At 32.5% G+C, this 6,826-nt stretch overlaps 1 non-coding gene and 1 pseudogene across 1 annotated transcript; both read left to right on the top strand.

Moving 5' to 3' along the window:
* The first annotated feature begins 2,258 nt into the window (after nt 1-2,258).
* On the top strand, nt 2,259-3,084 carry LOC120575958 (ABA-responsive protein ABR18-like; annotated as a pseudogene).
* A 956-nt stretch (nt 3,085-4,040) lies between these two features.
* LOC120576212 (U2 spliceosomal RNA) lies at nt 4,041-4,236 on the top strand. Its single transcript, XR_005642288.1, has one exon. It is a non-coding gene; the product is annotated as a U2 spliceosomal RNA (small nuclear RNA).
* The last annotated feature ends 2,590 nt before the right edge of the window (nt 4,237-6,826 follow it).

Below are 6,826 nucleotides of genomic sequence, written 5' to 3'. Positions count from 1 at the left end.
AGAGTTGCATCGGATAATAGAGTTTTTGATGGCTACTTATTAGATAGAAAAATAGAGTCGTGAAACTTGTTTAGATCGTAAACATTATGAGAATATTTTTTGAATACAACTGAATTTAGTTTACAAAGAATTTAGCTAAATACTAATAAAAAATGTGCAACATATATTATATTGGTCTTGATGTGAGAACAATAAGCTCAAAAAAGTTTTGATGGAGGTTCCCCGGAGTGTCAACCTTGTTGGGATGTCGGTGTTTCCTCTTAATGTACGTCCACGCTCCCGGTTTATCCAAAAAAAAAAATTTACAAACTTTTTTTAATTTATTCATTTATTTTTATTAAATTAATTTAATGGATGATAAATAATAACAACATATATTAAGAAGGGATGGTAAGTTTTGTAACTTAAAATTACTTGCATTCTTATAATTATTAGATAGAATAAGAAAAGATGAGAAGTTATACTATATTTAAGAATATATTTTTAGAGGTGGCACATATGCATAATCATAACTTCGGAATAATGACTCAAGTTTGATGGAAAGTATGAATGTCAGTCAATTCTATAAAGAGTTAAATTTTCATGTTGCCACGTTCAAATCATCAAAACATGACTTTGTCTCTCTAATATCAGAAAGATCAAGAGCATTCCATTAGAGTTTTGAGTAGATGTGTGCTTCTACAATTAGTTACCTAGACATCGATGTTAATAACTCTTATAAGAAACTATTCAATTAAAAATATAACACACGAGCTTGGAATGAAAATGAATAAAAAATATTACATTTTTACTGTATTTTTAATATGTTCCCTTCCACATCTTTAGTAGACTCTTGATCTCATAACAATGTTAAATAAAAAAATAATAATGAAAAAAAATACTTTAATTTCAATGAAAACAACCACCTTTTCATATATGAAGTGCACTTTCAACAAAACCCTCCCTTTTCTCAAAACTTATGTATGTAAAAATCAAATAAAGGATACTCATTAGAGAATACAAAAAATTATAGAAATATATACATATATGAAGCTTAAAGAGAAAATCAAAACTATCTAAAAACGAAATGGAAGAAAAAAATTAGGTAAAATTACACAATTAGTCCTTTAATTTAATTTTAGGTAACACTCTCGTTCTTTATCTTTTTTTTGTCACGATTTAGTCTTTTATGATATAAAATGACTATATTTTATTATTTTTTATGAGATTTTTTCAATGAAATGTGATTTTCTAGGGTTGTACGATAAAGATTTGCGTTTGTCTATGAAATTGATGAATTTTTTTTGGAGTTTTTGATTATTTTTTTCATAAAAAAGGATAACTATGTTGTTATTTTATAACATAAAGGACTAAATCGTTACAAAAAAAAAAAAGATAAAGGACGAAAGTGTTACCTAAAAAAACTAAGAAGCTAGTTGAACACTCCTAAACATGCAAGCTCCGAAAATATCATCAAAAAGTAAGCTACATATATCATTAGGAGGAGACTCCACCACATAATAATTATAAGAATTCAAAGACAAACTATAATTAGCAAGTAAGTCAGCACTTCAGTTTTCATCACGTAAAGTATGAAAAACTTGGACCTGCCAATCCAAACTCAAAAGATTGCAAATACGTCTCACCGAAATAAGAACAATCCCCCCAAGATTGCATTTATACGTTGTCATGTCAATCAGGAGCTTTGAATCACTCTCCACAATGAGTTGTGGAATGCGGTCTCTCAAAGCCATCACCAACCCTAAATTCAAGCCTCACATCTTTGCATGTAGTGCATCACACAAACCAATCTTCTTAATGTAGCCTTTGATCCAACGTCCATCTGAGTTGCAAAACAAGCCTCCGCGAACAGAAGCCTCGTTATTCCTTTTACAAGCCCCATCACTATTGAGTTTGATCCAACCCTCTGGAGGTCTCTTCTAGCCAATGTAAATAATCTCCTTATTTTGAGGATTTTGATGAAGTTGTAAAGATGTGCACTCTCAAATGTGTGAGGATTTTGAAGAAATTTTTTTAAAACATTGAAATACAATAAAAAAGGAGGTTCTTCTGGAAGGGCGTCTATAATTTTAGTCCACATCAAATTAAACGCATTCGTATGTTTCTCATGGTTGGCGGTGCGTTATATTAAATTCACAGCACTCGATGCAAAGCACACCATTGTTGAATTTATCTGTGCAGCTTCTTTGAATTCCAATCCTTCAAACCAAGACAGTGCCTATAAATACAAAGGCTTCCATATGCTCATAAGCCACACACCAACATACATATCTTGTTCTCAAATACTACTTGTTTTTTCTTAATTCCCCTTTGAAACTTCACACCAAATTATCAAATCAAACCAAACATGGGTGTATTCACATTTGAGCAAGAAACCACCTCTACAGTTGCTCCTGCTAAGCTTTACAAAGCTCTTGTCCATGACTCTGATGATATCATCCCAAAAGCTGTTGATGCCATCAAGAGTGTTGAAACCGTCGAGGGAAATGGTGGTGCCGGCACCATCAAGAAGCTCACTTTCGTTGAGGGTTAGTAAACACATTTTCTATACAAAATGTATCATATGTTTTTTTATGTTATTGATGAAGCAACATATATGTCTGCAGGAGGACAAACCTTGTATGTGTTGCACCAAATTGATGCAATTGATGAAGCAAACTTGGGATATAACTATAGTATAGTTGGAGGAGTCGGGTTGCCAGAGACAGTCGAAAAGATATCATTTGAAGCGAAATTGGTTGAAGGCTCAAATGGAGGGTCTGTTGGAAAGACGACAGTTAAATACCAAACCAAAGGAGATGCTAAGCCAATTGAAAAGGAGGTTGAGGAAGGCAAAGCCAAGGGGATGCTCTTTTCAAGGCCATTGAGGGTTATGTTTTGGCCAATCCTAATTACAACTAATCCATCCTCCAATTTACCAAGTGCTTGCTAGTTGTTTTTGTGTCTTCTTAATCTTCCAATGTAATAAAGTTTTTTCTTGTCAGTTTCTTTTCTTACTTTTGAACTGGGAGATTTGTGATGTTTATGTTGTATCTCACTTCATCAATGAATAAATTAATACAAATGAAATCACTATCCAAATAATATTTATGTTGTTGTTAAGTTTTTTTTCTTTGATTGGATGTTGTTGTTAAGCTTATTTACTTGGTTTATAAAATATATGATCTTCAGAGCAAAATCCATTATCGGTTGTGTTTACTCAAATTTGAAAAAGTTCGGCTCTGAAAAAAGTTGTGACTTTCTCTTGGAAGCTACTCCGTTATAGGATCCCTTCGAGGACCAATCTCTCTAGGAGGCACTCTTTACCACCGGATACCTCTCTCAATTGTGTGTTAAGTGACAGGACCCTTTAGTCTTCCTTTTCCACGCACTTATTTCCTTTTTGCGAGGTGTCTAAGAAGGTTTGGACTGAGGTATTGAATTGGCTCGGCCTTAACTACCAAATGCCACCAGATCTGTTCCTCCATTGGCAGTAGTGGTGGAATGTGGCTTAGCATGAGGAAAATCGGTTACACACCATCCTTGCTGCTTCTTTCTAGCAACATTAATTTTGCATAAAATTTATTTCTGTGACTGTGTGATAATTTTTAAGTTAAATTTGTTCCTAACTCAGATGATTGTGATGATAATGTCAAGTAATAGAGAATTTTGTAGCATAAAAGAATCACAAGTTCTGAAGTGAATTCCCTGATTATGAACGTAGCCTTAAACTTTTCAAACTCAAAACTCATAGTTAGTATAATTGCAGACTATTTTAATTTGAGATGTGATTTTGATTTTGATACTGGATGCATTGTTTCAATTGTTGTATTCAACAATCTCTCGTCACATTTAAAACTGATAATGAAAATTTGCAGCAGAAAATAAGTGGTGAGTCACGCACGGGAGTGGTGTGTAAGAGTCAGTCACAAGGTGCTACTGCATATTCCCTCAACAAAAAAAAAAGGGGTGGTACTGCATATAAGTCCCACATCGGGTAATGAAGAAAGAAACTGAGTGACAGTTGATATAAAAGCAGAAGCCAGCTCTTCTTTCAACTCATACCTTTCTCGGCCTTTTGGCTAAGATCAAGTGTAGTATCTGTTCTTATCAGTTTAATATCTGATATGTGACCCAATGGGTCACACGATATTAAATTACTTTTTTGAGGGGGAGAAGCCACTTCAATAGCTTGCTATTAGGCTTCTCATGTGTCGCTTGTGCGTTGCACTATTGCATGAGTTAGGTACACCCCACCAATTTTAGTTTAATTTTTGTATTTTTAATTATGTTGAAGATAGCTATATTTTTAATTTTTCCCTGGCTCTATGTTTAGATGGTCAGTTGACTATATTTAGATGCTTTGATTTACGAAGATCCTTAAAATTCATGTTGATGTATAATGTTTTTATCTTCGTAAAAGTTATGCATTTTCTTTCTTCTCGTTTTATTTATGTTGAGACCTTTTTAATAAAAATACTATTTGGGCTTTTTTTTACACGAGAAAAGGAAAAGAGGATCTACTTTAATAGCTTTTAACTTTGCTAGCACATCTGCGTAAGCATTCTCTCGTGAAAGGCGTGATGCAGAGCTATTGTTCAATCTTTTTTCATGAAATCTCTTATAATCTCTAGCTCATTAGCATAATGATGAATCTGAGATGTTTCCTCTATGACAAGTTGAACCACATGCAAGGAATATGAGAAACACATTACTTTTTTTAAATCCAGCTTGCCAACACAGTCTGATGCCCACTAAAAGCGCTTGTTTTTCCGCATGAAGAATATTGGACAAACCTACACTCCCATAGAAACGAAATTGAAAGGTTCCATCATGGTTAAGCACCAAGCCGCTAAACCCTCCATTCCTTGGATTAGTATAAGCACTTCCATCTACATTGAGAATCATGGCATCCTCATCCCCTTTATTCCAACACACCTCACGAGTTGTTCGATGGGAGTGGGAGGTTGGACTTCCCAATGCCTGCTTGGAAACTTGTAGCTGAGTAAAGATAGATGTTATGATCTAGTACTTCATAGGAGTTGTTCCCTTAAAAATAAATTTGTTGCAAGAGATCCAAATATTCCACATTATCAATGGAGCTAAGATACCCACTTCATCCACTAATGTCGCTAGGATCTTTGAAGTATTGTCTAGAACAACCTTGTGACAAATTGATAGAACATCACTAAACCCACAATTAGTCCAAATTTCAACCGAGCATGGACGTAACATTAGACAATAAAAAATAGTTTCATCTTCACCGTAGAAAGGGCAAGTAGGCGTTAAAAGGACTTTTCGATGACACAAGATACTTCTAATAGGGAGAGAATTGTGGCATGTTTGCCATAAGAAAAATTATACACCAAGATTCTTGAAAAATTCATTATGAAGTTGAGATAAAAACCAAATATAATCAATTGACAAAAAAATAAAAGTTAAATATATTTTTATTCTAAAAAATTTCTTGGACTCTGAGTTTCCACATTAGTTTCTATAAAAATTCAAAATAAATAGAGTTTTTATGAAAATGCTAGTAAGAATGTACACTCTGTTTTTTGAAGGCAAAATGTACGTTCTATGTGTTATGATAGAAGTATCTTGCGTAAAAAAAAAAAAAACCTCATGTCTTAGTTTCTAAGTTCAATTATTATTTTTTGTTTTTGACAATTAAGTCCAAATTTATGTTATGTTGGTTTCTTTATATTTTTATGCGTAGAAAAATAATCTTTAATTTATGTGGGAGAGATATTCATAATATTTTGAATATTAGAGGAGTAAAGTCCAAGAAAATCTTAAAACTAAATATATTTTAAGGTCATCTTAACTGGTATTCCTGAGACACTGGTTAAGGAATCAAAAAAAAAAAAAAGTTTTAATATAAAAGTAAATATCCCTATGTTCCTTTATATGCGTCAACCAAGGCAGAGCATAACTAGCTCTCTTTTTCCCTTTCTACCCTTAATACTATCGTTAGTGTAACTTTTCCTTGGTACTCAACGTTCAACATAGATGTTACTCCAAATGCATTGCTTTTATCAATCAACCGCTCAACATAAATGCATGACTCACGTTTTTTTGACAAAAGCATGGGAAGCCCAAAAGCCAAATCCCAAAACAAACTATCATTAGGTAAATGATTATGCAAGAACATTGAAATTATGTATTAATTAAAAACATTAGGGTCTTAAACCTCCCTAATGATCCACTACGTGATTAATCATTGAAATTAACCATAATTTTAATTCTTGATCTCCCCTAAAAAATAAAAATTTCTTGATCCGTCATTCCCTCTTAAATTTAGTCTCAAAATCATATATATGAATATAATAAGTAGTCTTCAAAGTATATGAAATCCAACTATATATATATATATATATATATATATATATATATATATTAGTATAATCCTGCAAGGTTAACAGGTTTAAATTCACCTCTCTTAAAACTATTGTTCACTAGGTATATAACCCGTGCGTTGCACCGGTTTGATCAAAATGCTGCTTGTAATTTGCCCATGAACCATATCCAAACAATATTTTTAATTTGATCCACCAGTTTTCGCACATTATCCACCCAACTTTGAAATATAATATTGTTTCTAATATTTCAAATGTACCATATTGTTGCCAATAAAACCAATTGTTCAAACTTCTTTAGGTGACTTTGCTGTAACAAAGCTCTAAAATGTTCTCTCTAATTGTTATGCATAGAACCTGAAACCAAAATTAAAAGAAAAACAACATCAATCTTATTAAAAAAAAAAAATAATGTACTCTCTCTAAAAATAAAAAAACAACATCAATCTTGTTAAGAAAATAATGTGCTTTTTCGATATATAATGATA

The sequence above is a fragment of the Medicago truncatula genome, chromosome 6 (assembly GCF_003473485.1).
Source record: "Medicago truncatula cultivar Jemalong A17 chromosome 6, MtrunA17r5.0-ANR, whole genome shotgun sequence".
Taxonomy (NCBI): domain Eukaryota; kingdom Viridiplantae; phylum Streptophyta; class Magnoliopsida; order Fabales; family Fabaceae; genus Medicago; species Medicago truncatula.
The sequence above is the reverse complement of the archived record's forward strand: the minus strand, read 5'-3'. Positions and strand labels throughout refer to the sequence as shown.